Raw genomic sequence first — 14,838 nt, 5'->3', positions numbered from 1 at the left:
GTTTGTTGACATAATACATGGCTACCTGGTTGTCGGTACGTACTAGAATCACCATGTCGTGAAGAAGATGTTGAAAAGCTTTGAGAGCATAGAAAATCGCTCTGAGTTCCAACAGATTTATAGGACACCTCCGGTCTGCTTGGGTCCAGAGCCCTTGAGTGCAAAGACCGTCCACATGGGCTCCCCAGGCATACATTGACGAGTCGGTTGTGAGGACCTTCTGATGAGGAAGAGGGTAAAACATTAAACCTCTTGAAAGATTCAAAGAGAGCATCCACCAACGGAGAGACTTCTTTAATGAAGGAGTGATGGAAATTAGTCGAGTTGGTGGATCCACTGATTGTTGCCATTGAGATGCCAGTGTCCATTGAGGAATGCGAAGATGAAGCCTGGCAAAAGGAACCACATGAACTGTAGAGGCCATGTGACCGAGCAGAACCATCATTTTCCTTGCTGGAACAGTGGAAAGTTGGAAGAATTGTTGAGAAATTTGAAGGAGTGCATCCTGACGTGGTTGTGGAAGGTATGCTCTCAGTTTGATAGTATCCAGAGTTGCTCCTATGAACTGGAGAGACTGAGAAGGAATTAGTTGAGATTTGGGAAAATTGATGTGAAATCCCAGACTTTGAAGAAAGAGAATAGTCTGTTGGGTCGCTACAATAACCCCTGAAAGAGAAGGAGCCTTGATGAGCCAGTCGTCTAGGTATGGAAATACTTGGAGACCCTGGTTGCGAAGAGCTGCAGCTACAACCACAAGGCATTTTGTGAAAACTCTGGGGGAAGAAGCCAGTCCGAAGGGGAGAACTTTGTACTGAAGATGAAGATTTCCTACTTGGAATCTGAGGTACTTGCGAAAAGCTGGATGAATGGGGATATGAGTATAGGCCTCTTTGAGATCGAGGGAGCACATCCAATCCCCTTGATCCATCAAGGAATATAGAGTTGGCAGAGTGAGCATTCGAAATTTCTCTTTGACTAGAAATTTGTTGAGAGCTCTGAGATCCAAAATCGGTCGCAAATCCCCCGTCTTTTTGGGAACTAGAAAATAACGGGAGTAGAATCCCGAGTTCCTTTGGGAGAGAGGAACTTCCTCCACAGCTCGCAGGAGAAGAAGAGCCCGAGCTTCTTGAAGAAGAAGAGGAAGATGCGACTGATTTGAAAGACACTCTCTTGGATGGCGATCTGGAGGCACCTGAAGGAGTCGAAGAGAGTATCCCTCTCTGATGATGGTAAGTACCCAGAGATCTGATGTTATGAGCTCCCATTGATGATAAAAATTGGACAGGCGACCCCCCTATGGGGAGGGGAGAATTTGGAAACAGAGAAATTTGAATGCTCAAGTTGAGATTGTCAAAAAGACTGAGCAGGCTTAGTGTTAGCAGGGGTCTGTGACTTTTGTTGTCGTTGTTGCGGAGGAGGCCGACGAGCAGGAGGTCTAGAAAAAGCAGGAGTTGTTTTCTGTGGATAGCGACGTGGAGTTTGTTTGAAACCTCTAGTTGGTGCAGGTTTAGGTTTTGGACGGATGAGGGAAGCAAAAGAGCGCTCATGTTCTGAAAGACGCTTTGTAGCTGCCTCAATAGAGTCATCGAATAATTCATTTCCCTGACAAGGAAGATTAGCCAATCTATCCTGAAGATTAGGATCCATGTCCACTATCCGTAACCATGCTAATCTACGCATGGCTACTGCAAATGCCGAGACTCTAGACGAGAGTTCAAAGCATCATAGGAAGCTTGTAGCATGAATAGCCTCAATTGAGAAAGAGTCTTAAGGATATTCTTAAATTCTGATAGACGAGTGGTGGAGACATCCGGGTAAAGGAAGACAAAATCTTTAAAAAATGATTGAAATAGGACGTAAAAATGTAATTATAATTCAGAACTCTATTTGCCATCATGAATTCTGGTATAAACGTCGACCAAATTTATCCATGGTACGGCCTTCCCTACCAGGAGGAACTGAAGCATAAATTTTGGAGGGATGTGCTTTCTTTAATGATGACTCTACCACTAGAGATTGATGAGAAAGTTGAGACTTTTCATATCCTTTAGATGGAACCGTTCTGTAACGAGATTCCAATTTAGATGGGATGGCAGTGATAGAATAAGGAGTCTCCATATTGCGAGTGAAGGTCTGCTGGAGAACAGGAGTCATAGGCAATCTGAGTGATTCTTTAGGAGGATGGGGAAGCTCCATATCCGCCAAGTACTCAGGAGTATATTTAGAGTCTGAATGAAGGTCTAGCTTGAGAGCTTGGCCATGTCAAAATAAATTTGGCAAAAGAAACTGATTTTGGGTCAGATGATTCTTCAGGAGAGCCACTGCGAGATTTATGTTGTACTGAGTAGGATGGAGAATTTTCTCTAGAGTATGTGGAAATGTCCGATTCCATACGCACAGTAGGAGAAGAAGCTGTACTGTGAAGTGGAGTAAGAGAATGTTTCCTCTTCAGACTCCTGGATGGAGAAGTACCCGGTGTACGTGGTATAGAATGAGTCGAGGTGTGTGGAGAACTGTCTCGACGGACTGGCTTCGATGGGGTTCTGGATCGAGAAGGGCTTCGAGTGGAGGCTCGATGTCGAGAACCCTGCTTCGCCTTCGACGAACGAGACAAAGAAGCCTCGGTATCCAACGTCGAAGACTCTCTCCGAAGCTTGGAGGCCACATGTCTGGAATGCTTCGACCGATGCTTCGGAGGAGGTGAGCCCGGAGACGACTCCGATGAAGAAATGTTTTTCGGTGTCCGGGATCGGCTTCGGGAGACTGGAAGCTCGGTTGAGTAACAGGCTGGTCAGCCGAGGCAAGGTCGAGGACGGGACCAGTTGAGCCACCAAAGAATTAATCTGAGTGGTGAGGATAGATTTTAACATGTCCTCCAGCATCGGCACCGAGACAGAAGGTTCTGACCTCGTATGTGCAGCAGTACGCTCCGAAGAGGGCGACCTCGAAGGTGAGTATTCCCTTATCTTGGAGGTATGCTTTGAAAGTGGTCGCGCCGAGGACTCTGGTGGCTTCTTGGATACGGCACCTGAAAGGGAACTCGGAGACTTACCCCCCGTAGAACGCTTCGTGGAAGACGTCGTCTTCGAGGCAACCGAAGTAGAAGAAGGTCGAGGCCTTCGAGACCGAAACTCCAGCCGGAGTCTGGGTCGAGGCCTTCGAGACCACAGGTGTCGAGGTCGTCGAGTCGAGGCCTTCGAGACCGGTGCAGCCGCCACGGTCGAGGCCGGCTCCGAAGATTGCTCCATACCGAAAAGTTGAAAAAATTGAGCACAACGCCGCCGAAAAGCTCGTGGAGTGAGGGTAAAGCAGCGATGACAATCTTCTGGGGAATAGAGGAACCCAGGCACTGTAAACAACGGCAGTGGGGATCGGTGACCGAAATCACCCGATTACACTGTCGACAACGTTTAAAAACCCGGTAAGAGGCCGGGACATGGAAAAAATAAAGTCCGTGTCGAACGAAGGAGCCTAGGCCTAGGCCCCAAAGCTCGACGACCGAACTGAAAGGAAAAAAGAATATACTTTTTTTTTTTTTACGAAAAATAAAAGATAAAATGAAAATGAAAATGAACACAGCGACCGACTTTAACTTAAAAAGAAACAGCCGCGGTGATGAGAAGGCAATGCTGCAGAGAAAGAAAAACGTGTCTTCTTGTCTCCGCGGAAATAAACGAACTGAGGATCCTCTCAGGAGATGCGCCCCCTAGTTCGGGCGGGAAGGCACGCGCGCAGGCGCGGTGCAGCACTCGAAAGTTCGAGATCTTCAAGCAAGTTTGCTTTCGAGGCTGTCCGCTGCGGGGCTCCGTCGGTGACGTCACCCCATATGTGGGAATATGCTGCCTGCTTGTCCTGGGATAAACATATTTAGGTTAAAGCTAAATATCACATGAATTCCTGCAGATTAATGACATTCTAAAAGAAGAAAAAATAGAAGTTTGCTTTATTCAGAAATGAAGCCAACATTTTTTAAAAAAAACTAGTGGATAAAGCCAAATTTAAGTGCTTGATTTGAGCCAGTTTTTTCCTCTAGAAAAGAAAATATATTGTGCTGCAGGATTTCATGCCTGGAATTAGTTAACCAGTATGAAACAGTCTTCTATTCTGTAAAGCAAATAGTCTATAGCGGTTTTATAAAGCTAGGACTTTATTTCTGATTCTTTCAGGTGTAAAATGTAGCCCTGGTCTCCTGCCACATGGCTTGCTTTGTGGGCTCTGGCCAGCTCTTTGGGTTGAGGGAGAGGACACCCACCTGACACTAGAACACACACAATTTTACACTTACACATGAAATATAACACACAGCACATCACTGATGAGAGTCACTCACAGATCACACTCGAGCATGGCATAGGCTGGGGTCGAATAACTCCAGTAGGCCGGAGGATAGTCAACTTAGGGGTTTCACTAATCCCACTCAAATTTTGGAACATTCTTTTAAAATTATTTACACACACTCAGTGAAAGGCAGACACTTTGGTTCCATCCATAGATTTCCCTCTGTCACTTCCAGTTTAGAGGTCTGCACGGGATAGGGATTGCGGGGATTACACCCCCCCCCCCCCCAGGCTCACGGGACTCCCATGGGAATCCCCTGGGGTTCCTGTCCTGAGGCCTATCTAATTTCTAGTCCGGGTTTGGCGCAGCGCTGAGCTCCCGACAGATCAGCAGCAACAGTCTCTGTCACATAGGCATGGAGCGCAGAAAGTAGGCAGCTCATCACGTAGCCACACATTGGTTCAGCTGCAGCACAAAGGACCAATCACAAATGACCTTAGAACTCTGGGCCAATCACAAATGACCTCAGAGTTATAAGGTCGCTTGTGATTGGCCCGTTGTGCTGCAGAGCTACAATCAGGAGAGAGAGGTGGTTGAGTTGCTGCTTCTGGGGAGCTGCGGCACATTACTTTTCGTTTGTCGTTCATTCTTTTCATTGCATTTTTGTGTACATCTAAAGTGCTGCTTTGTGCAGCCGCCCAAGCGAGGAGCAGGATGGCTTTCTGGCTCCCAGCTGCGTTCTCCTCTGCCCCTACCTGACCTGGCCAAACTTGCGCGGGGTAAGTGTGGGCATTGGGTCTGGGGAAGGGAAGGACCTCGGCGGGGGAGGAGGGAGATGAGATCCACTTCTACAGGCGAGGGGGCGGGCCTATGTAGGCCCTTTATGGCACTTCTACAGGCAAGAGGGGGACGGCCTATGTGGGCGGCCTATGTAGGCACTTTATGGCACTTAACACCACTATGGGTGTGACTAATACTGGAAGTGGTGTTAGGCGCCATAAAGCACCTATATAGGTGCAATTCATGGCATAGATAGGCACCAGAAATGTAGGCCTGGAATACTCTGGCCTATATTTCTGGCGCCTATCTTATGCGGAGATGCAATTCTCTATAAGGTGCTATCATGTAATTAACAAACGATCGGGAGCTGCTTTATAGGCAGCCATCAATATTAGTGCCCTATAGATAATCCAGACCTTAGTTCAATGATTTTCCACTTTTTTCATTCTATATTTTTCTGACTGAACTAAAAAGAGTGGAAAATCACTGGATTAAGTATATAGCCCTCAATGGAAACTGCCCTCAATCATAGGAGCCAACTTTTCAAAATGATTGGGGTTGCTCCCATGGTTTGGCATCTCTCTCTTCTTCCCTCCGCCTTCCTGTGGTTCCAACTAGAGAATGACACGGTGGTAGTTACGTGCGAAGGTAAGGGGGAGGGGGAGGGAGGGAGATTGATTTCACCGGAGATAGGGAAGGGGCCACGCGTGCGATCAGTGACCGCACGCCTTCCCTCCCCTAAGTTTCTTTATGCCGTGAAGGTAAGGGGGAGGGAGGGAGATTATTGGGCTGCTGAAGGGCAGTGAGGTGGTGAGAGGGAAGGGTGGATGCTGCGGGGATGGGGCGGTGAAAGGGACGGCGGGTTCAGGGACGGGGCGGTGAAGGGAACAGTGGTCCGGTGACAGACAGATTTTTTCCCCGTGTCATTCTCTAGTTCCAACATCTCCCTCTATCCTTTCCCCCTTCCCGCAGTCTGGCATCTCTCTCCTCTCCTTCCCACAGTCTGGCATATCTCTCTCCCCTCCTTCCCTTCCATTTCCTAGTCTGGCATCTCTCTCTCCTTTCTTCCATCACCCTTCTCTGGAATCTGACATCTCTCCCTTCCTTGAGTCATCTATCCTCCCTCCCAGTGTAACATTTCTCCCACCCTCCTTTCTGCCCCTTACAGTGCAACATCTCCCCTCTCCCCCCTCCCATCTGTGTTTTTCCCTGCTCTCAACCCTCTCTACCCCTGGGCTAACTTAAAACACCTCCAGGAGACTCCGTGGTCCAGGCATCTCTTCCTCTTCTATCCATCTCCCTCCCTCACTCCCTCCCCCTCACCTTTCAGATCTCCTTTCAAAGTCAAAATCTTATTTTTCAGAGGGACCCTGGTGCAACAGCCAATCTCACAGGCTACCGGCATTGCCCTAAAGCTTTCTTCTGCCATGATATGCCCAAGCAGAAACAGGAAGTTACATCAGAGGGAGGTGAATTGCGGCAGCCTGTGAGAATGGCTGCCATGATTGAGCCCTCTGGAAAAGAAGATTTTGAAAGGAGAATGAGAATAGAGTGGTGTACCTTGTATATTTGACACCCAGAGCTGATCGTTTTTTAATACCCCCCCTCCTCTACTATATATAACAAAAATATTTTTAGTAATAATCCATGAGTCGCACAACAAGGGTACACCTAGGAAAGGCAGCATCTTAAACATTGCAGTGAGCACAAGAACATCAATGCACCCATTGTAAAACTAAACAAGCCAGATTAATACAGATCAATCCTGCACAGTCAATGTTAACAGAAAACAATGTCCTTTTCATACGTACAGAACATTGATACACCCTCGCCCTGTATGGAATAAATAATCACAAACTAAAAACAGAAATATGTACACAAAAGTTAAACTGAACCGCCAAGAAGCCAGACTCTGTATACAGTGAACACAAACAGAAAATTCAATGAAACTGCAGTAATATGTCGAGCAACAAACAAAAAAGAAAACTGCAGCAAGACTGTACAAGATGCCAAGTCTTTAATCCAAAATTTAAACTCAAAACATAATACTTGAAATAATTAACAGCTTGTATTCATTATGGTCCAATTGTGTGGGAAATCAGGACCCGATATGGTCCGTGTTTCGAAAACATACTCCTTCCTCGGGTGTCCTAGTGCAAAAATGTAAATGTATGACCAAGTGTGTATGCATTTGTAAGCTAAGTGTGATTGATGACAGCAGTGATGTGAATGCTTACAACACAAATGTGTAATTATGAGAAAAGTGATGGCAATGGCTTCGGAGGCTGCTGAAGATGGAGAGGGCCAATATAAGGAAGGACTTGAGACCTGAAGAGACGGCGTCCAGGGAGGACCCAGGGAGAACGAGGAGTCCGGGGGGGCCTTGGGAAGACCAGGAGGTTAGGAAGACCTGGTTACGTGTTTAAGAACTGTCTAACCCTGTATGTTTTGTTTTTATAGAGAACTAAGTGACTGGGGATATGGATATATGATGGGTATATCATTCAGTCTGGTCACGTGATCGTAGGTCCACAACCTCTTTGAAGTCACCCACTTACATTAGCCAGTTTACAACTCACTTACATATGTATTTTAATTGATATTTACATAGTCACATATTAAGTGATGGCAGATAAAAGACCCAAGAGGTCCATCCAGTCTGCCTAACCATCCATGCTCCATAAATTAATTATTTAGTTTAAATGGTCCTTTTTTTCGTAGATATTTTGGGCCAGAAACCCAGAGCCCTGCTCAGTAGTGTGCTTAGGTTCCATCTACTGAATTCTCCATCAAAGCTCACTCCAGCCCATCTTAAGCATCCCTGCCATTTGAAGTCCTCCCCAGCCCATTCTCAACTGAATGCCCATTATACTGGACACAGGCCATGCAAGCCTGTCCAGTACTGGCCTTAGTTCCTTCAATGTATACCCATTATTTTCTGATTAGAGATCCTATGTGTTCATCCTATGCTTGTTTGAACTCTGTCACCATTTTCTTCTTCACCACTTCCTTAAGGGAGAGCATTCCACGCATCAACACCCTCTCCATAAAGAAGAATTTCCTAAGATTTTTTCTGACCAAACCAAGAAGTACAGGAGGATATACAACACTGTTCTCAACCGCCGGTCCACGGACCGGTGCCCGGTCTGCAGGAAATTCTCTGCCGGTCCACGCAGGGCCGGCAAGATTAAAATGACCATAGGACCGTTTTCAGGCCTCCTGTCCCGTTGTCCCCACACACAGCTTTGGGACAGCATCCTGAAGTTGTGCTCGAGGACAACGGGACAGGCAATCATTACCTGTCCCTCCCTCCTTCCTTTCCCCGGGTCCCCTTCTCTTACCGCCCTGCCGCTACTGCTAAAGCTGACAGGAAGTCTTCTTTCTGACGTCGGAGAGGACGTTCTGGGCCAGCCAATCGCTGGTAAGAGCAGGGGAAAGGAAGGGCTGTAAGAGCAGGGGAAAGGAAGGAGGGAGGCTTTTTTTTTTTTTGCGGGGCAGGGAGGGAAAGTGGTAGGCAGGCTGGCTTTGGCCAGGGAGGGAGGGAGAGAGGTAGACAGGCAGGCAGGCTGGCTTTGGGGATGGGGGGGGGTCAAAGTGTGGAAGGCAGTGAGAGGGACATGGGAAGAATGCACTGGGGGCACTAAAGACATGGGAAGGAGGCCCTGGGGGCACTAAAGACAGGAAGGGGCACTAAGGACATGGAAGGAGGCACTGGGGGCACTAAGGACATAAGAAGGAAAGAGGGAGGGAATAGAAAGGGACAATTCTTGGGCCTGAGTGCAGAAATCAAAGAAAGGATACACAGACAGAAGGAAATGCAACCAGAGACTCATGAAATCACCAGACGGCAAAGGTAGGAAAAATAATTTTATTTTCAATTTAGTGATCAAAACGTGTCAGTTTTGAGAATTTATATCTGCTGTTTATATTTGCACTATATTTGTCTATTTTTCTATAGTTACTGAGGTGACCGAGCTCGGGGAGATGGGGCAGAAATGGGGATTTTTAATTTTAGTCCTAGTAGTTTGCCGCTCCACAAAATAATTCTTTTATTTCTGCCGGTCCACGGGTATAAAAAGGTTTGAAAAACACTGATATACAACATCTTCAACAGTTTAAAGTACCAACAATTAGACAATATTTAATAGAAAATTGGAACCGATAGAGAACTCTAATCATAGGTTGAACCTTCAGCTCTTGAATTTTCCTCTTGTTCCCGGGACTATGCTATTGATCTCTTTAATGAGGTATTTGTTAGAAAATTTAAATATTTCCTCAAATAATGTTCCCCCAATTAATAAAATTTATTACCTGCCTAAAATTTATACCTGCCAAGTAAAAAGATTTCCTCAGAAAGAATGGAAGGAGCCAAACAGATGGATGTCGGAAATATAACAGCTTTACTAGAACAAACTATAACAGCTGAAACAGAAAGGACCACTCTCGTGGTATCCTTTTTATTTGAGCAGGATGTCAATATGATTTTAAAGTTATATTTCAGGAAACACTCAAAAATTATTTGGAGAACAAAAAGTTTGAATATACCCTGGTGTCTCTAAGACAACTCAAGAGCAAAGGAAAGATTTTCTTTCAATGCGACAGGACACCATTAAATTGGGTGCTATGTTCCTTTTAGTGTACCCCTTGTAAATGCTCGAGTATCTGAATAAATTCATGTAAACCGCTCTGAAACTCCCCTGGGAGTAACGGTATAGAAAAATTGAATAAATAAAATAAATGCTTGGTAAGGTATTTGGGAATCAAATATGCATTTTTTTCTCCGGAACACCTGAAGGAATTCCTGGCAGTCAAGAAAATCATCAAGGGACTGATTAGAAAGGCTTTAGATTAGTAATAGCAGCTGCTTTCATATTAAGCCTTTTCTTTAAAATTAATATCTTCTTCCCTTCAATTTAAATATTTGACTCTCCTAGTAACGTAGTGGTCTAAGAAAGGGTTTAGATTTTGCTTTTTTTTGATGGAAGTTGTGGTTTTTTTCCCTTGCTGTTTAGTTGTTTTGCTTTCCTGTATTTCTGTTACAAGAATCATTCTTCTGATGTTATTTGAAAATTCAAAAATAAAGAATTTTTTTAAAAAAGGAAATAGGGAGGGCCGCAGAAAAAAATATGTTAATGTTAAGCTTTACTATCCGGGCCTGTTCTCCTCAGAAATGGGCCACATTGCCTTGTCCCCTCTTCTGAAAAAAGCCGATCTTGACCCTTCCTTACCATCGAACTACCGCCCCATAGCCAACATCCCTCTTTTACAAAACTTCTGGAGACCATAGTCGCTACCCAGTTTTCCTCTTACCTAGAGAGATTTCTCCATCCTCCAACACTACCAATTCGGATTTAGGCCCAACTTCAGCACCGAGTCCCTCCTAGTTTCCCCTAATCTCAAAGGTGCAACAACTACACGCCCGAAACAAATTTGCCGTTCTCCTACAGTTTCGATCTCTCCGCAGCTTTCGACGTCGTGGCACCACGACATACTAATCTACCTAACTTTCCGAGATAGGAATAGACTCCTTTGTCCCTAAAGTGGTTCTCAAACTTCCTTCGCGCACGTTCCTACATTGTCAACGCAAACGGCTCCAAATCCGCTTTGTGGGACACCATCCCCTATCCTCTTCAACATGTATATGACTCCCCTGAAGCTTCTCAAACTATCCCCCCTTGTAACAATATACACATATGCAGACGATACTCATTTTCCTCTCGAAACAGACAGAACCTTTACAACCTCCAAGAGAACATCACCCTCATGCATTAATGAGCACTTCATGCCTGGTCCCCTCTCTGTTCAGATGATAATTAAACGAATCAAAGACAAATACTCTGGCTCGGCCCAAGTTAGCACACCCTGCCCACCCTCTTCACTCTACCCACCAGGTCCCGCTCTTCGCCTTGAGTTCTCAAGCAAGGTCCTCGGCATCATATATCGATTCCCTCCCTCTCCCTAAACGATCACCTGAACTCCTTGGCAAATCATGTTTTTTTCAGCCTCCACATGCTGAGGAAAGTTAGATCCTATTTCCACCAAAAACACTTACCGTCCTGGTACAATCCCATCATCTTATCCAAACTCGATTACTGTAATTGCCATTTACCTGTTGCCTAACAAAAAAAGTCTTCACAGACTCCAGCTCATCCAGATACCTGCGGCCCAAATTGATTTTTGCTAAACGCAAATTTGATCACGTCTCCCCCTTACTTACCATCTATCACTGGCTCCTGTACTTTCCAGAATTCACTTCAAATGCTCCTGTCTAGCTATCAAGATAATTCATGGCATCCTTCCGCCACTAATCCCTCTATCCTTCCTCGCCCAAGACGCCTGCTACCACCAGATCCGCCACAGACATAAACTATCCTTCCCCTCTCTACGTGGCATCCCCCACGCAGGCAGAACTGGGAAGATCCCTCCCTCCAAAATCACGGGCCTTTGAACGATCTCACTATCCCGCTGCGGAACATGGGCTCCCTCCAACTGTTCCGGAAACAAACTGATAAACCTGGCTTTTCTCTAATATATAACATCTACCTTCTTTATCTCCCCTCTTTTCATATGCCTCCTTGTAAACTCTCTCTCCCTCTCTTCTTGTATTTTTAAGCTTTGTAAACCGTGTCGAGCTCCGCTTCCGTGGAGATGATGCGGTATATAAACTTAAGGCTTAGTTTAGTTTAGTTTAGTTTAGTTTAGTCTTATTAAAGAAATGGCAATTTTGCGTGAGGTAAAACTCATTATAGTTTATAAATCTTTCCATTAACAGTTAAAGGAAAGATTTTATTAAACTATAAAGGGCTCCTTTTACAAAGGTGCGCTAGGGCCTTTAATGCGCGTTAATTCCGAGCGCGCTAGCCACTACCACCTCCTTTATAGGAGGCGGTAGATTTTTGGCTACCGTGCGCTATAGTGCACCGGTAATTTTGCACCTTCGTAAAAGGAGCCCACAGAGTTTTACCTCATGCAAAATTGTCATTTCTTTAATAAGACATTAACTATTTTTTCTGCTGCCCTCTCAGGTACCTATAAATCCAAAATGTGGCCCTGTAAAGGGTTTGAGTTTGAGACCACTGCCCTAGAGGAAAGGTAAGGACAGGGGAGATATGATTCAGCCATTCAAATACTTATTTTATTTAAAAATATATATACCGCATAAAAATTATGCGGTTTACAAAATTACACTTCCCCCTCTGTATTCGCGGGGGTTAGGGGCAGAGCCATCCCGCAAATGTTGAATATTCACAAATAACTTTTGGGCAGGCTCTGACCCACCCCCACCTCCCTCCTGGCATCCCAGACCTTACCTGGTGGTTATAGCGGGCTTTCGGGGCAGAAGCGATCTTCCTACGCTCCTGCCCCATGCAGATCACTCATAGCAAATGGCTGCCCGTGAGTTCCTGTAGTCTCTCGAGACTGTGACGGGAACTCCCCACAGCCATTTGCTATGAGTGATCTGCATGGGGCAGGAGCATAGGAAGATCGCTCCTGCCCCGAAAGCTCGCTAGATCACCAGGTAAGGTCTGGGATGCCGGGAGGGAGGGAGGTGGGAAAAGTCTGGAATGTAGCTTTATTTTAATAATAATAATAATAAAAAAAATCGCGAATAACCTAATCCATGGTACTGAAACCGCGGATTCAGAGGGCTCACTGTACATGCATACATATTTAAGAAATGCTAAACATATTTCAACAAGACAAAAACAAAAAGACATTAATTAATGGTATCATTATTAAAATCTTCTTGAAAGGTATTAATGTAGAACTAAATCTATTCCAGGGAAATGAAAATGGTAAAACCAGAGGGCATAATTTGAGGTTGTATACTAACCCACATAGATAGAAGTTTCATCTTCTCTTTTCAAAGCGACCTATATCGCTTATTCCTCTCCCCAGGTCCCCTGCATTTCAGTCCCATGGATATCGATCGTTACCATCTTTGTTCTTCCTAAAAAGATTATATCCCGGTATGTTTGCATCCCCTCCATGGGAGTCACTGAACCATGTCTCTGTGATAGCAACAATATCCAGGTCTGCCTCTAACATCAGGGCTTGCAGATCATGAACTTCGTTGCTTAGACTGCAAGCGTTTGTGGTCATTGCTTTCCAGCTATCTTTCAGTGGTAAACTTGTTTTTCGCATAGGTTTATGTTTAGTTACACTTCCTGTTATATTGCTAAGAATGAATTGCTAATATTGTTTATTTTGCTATCTGCACTACCATCACATCTTGTCTTTTGCTGGGGGTGGCTTCCATAATTGTATTTCATACATACGCCACCCCCACCTTCTAATTTAAATGCCTAGAAACGTATTGTCTAAATTTCTCAGCAAGGATTCTTTTTCCTGCTATAGTAAGATGTAACCCATCATTACAATATAGTTTCTTGTCTTTCCATGAATTTCCCCATCCACCTATGTACTTAAAGCCTTCTTGAGGCTAGAGAAACTGGGCCTCTTCTCCCTTGAAAAGAGGAGACTGAATGGGGACATGATCGAAACATTCAAGATATTGAAGGGAATAGACTTAGTAGAGAAGGAGAGATTGTTCACCCTCTCCGAGGTGGAGAGAACGAGAGGGCACTCTCTAAAGTTAAAAGGGGGATAGATTCCGTTACAAATGGTAAGGAAGTTATTCTTCACCCAGAGATTGGTAGAAAACTGGTTTGCTCTTCTGGAGGCTGTTATCGAGGAAAGCACCCTCCAGGGATTCAGAAAAGGTTAGATAAGTTTTCTGCTGAACTAGAACGTATGCAGGTAAGGCTAGACTCAAATAGGGCACTGGTCTGTGACCTAGGGCCCGCCGCCGTGAGCGGACTGCTGGGCATGATGGGACCTAGCAGCAGCAATTCTTATGTTCTTATTTCCCTATGCAGGCAGTACTTATTCACCCCATTGCCCCAGGTATATTAGATAGATTATGAGCCCACCAGGACAGACATGGGAAAACTGCTTGAATACTTGAATTAAATGCATGTAAACCATTCTGAGCTCCCTGGGAGAATGGTTTAGAAAAAACAATAAAAAATACTCTCCTGAAAAAGTTAGTCTTTACAAAGTTTTCAAAGCTCTCACCCATGCTCCTGAAATGCTTTCTGCACTGCAAGTGTGGAGTTGTTGGCCAGGTCACTTGTTCCCAGATGGATAACATCGGTTGTAGAACCCTTCGATTTCTTCCTTAATTATAGTCGACATTGCCTGGAACTCCTGGTAGCTGAAGATCCTGGAATGACATTTCACTATTTTGGTCTCCTCGCCCTGTGTTCCAAAGTTAATGCCTCTGATGATGGAATTCCCCAACAGCAATAGTTTTCTTTTTTGGGCTTTTTAATTTGTGCTTAGGGTGTGCTTTCTCTCTTGAGTTATCTTCACTGCAGTAGCGTACCAAGGGAGGGGCGGGGGGGGGCGGTGCGCCCCGGGTGCCAGCCCTGAGGGGGTGCTCCCGGCCTTGCCATTCAGTCCCCCCCCAGCCCCGAAGGACCCCGCTCGCCCCAATGACCTTCCTGCACCACCTGTGAAGCAGGATCGTGACATCAGAGATCCCTGAGCTGCTTGGGCGCTGCTTCCTGCGCCGCGGTCCCGCCCCTCCTCTGATGTCAGAGGAGAGACGGGACCGCGGCGCAGGAAGCAGTAGCAGAGATTGCTGACGTCGCGATCCTGCTGCGGCTTGCTTCATAGGTGGTGCCAGGGGGCGAGCGGTCCTTCGGGGTGGGTCGGGGCATCAGGCCTTCAGGGTGGGGCGGGCAGGCAGGCAGGCAGGCAGGCTTTCAAGGGTGA

General features: G+C 45.7%; 2 protein-coding genes across 7 annotated transcripts in view; one reads left to right on the top strand and one right to left on the bottom strand.

Moving 5' to 3' along the window:
- Positions 1 to 4,579, bottom strand: part of NALCN (sodium leak channel, non-selective) — a 1,129,711-nt gene extending 1,125,132 nt beyond the window's left edge. The window contains exon 1 of the mRNA XM_033948885.1: positions 4,286 to 4,579. The gene's annotated coding sequence lies outside the window, so the exon portion shown is untranslated. The remainder of the gene's footprint in view (positions 1 to 4,285) is intronic.
- Positions 1 to 14,838, top strand: part of ITGBL1 (integrin subunit beta like 1) — a 541,162-nt gene that overhangs the window by 3,950 nt on the left and 522,374 nt on the right. The gene's annotated exons all lie outside the window — the stretch shown is intronic.

The sequence above is a fragment of the Geotrypetes seraphini genome, chromosome 6, assembly GCF_902459505.1.
Source record: "Geotrypetes seraphini chromosome 6, aGeoSer1.1, whole genome shotgun sequence".
Classification (NCBI taxonomy): Eukaryota; Metazoa; Chordata; class Amphibia; order Gymnophiona; family Dermophiidae; genus Geotrypetes; species Geotrypetes seraphini.
Note: the sequence above shows the minus strand (reverse complement) of the source record. Positions and strands in the feature narration are given on the sequence as shown.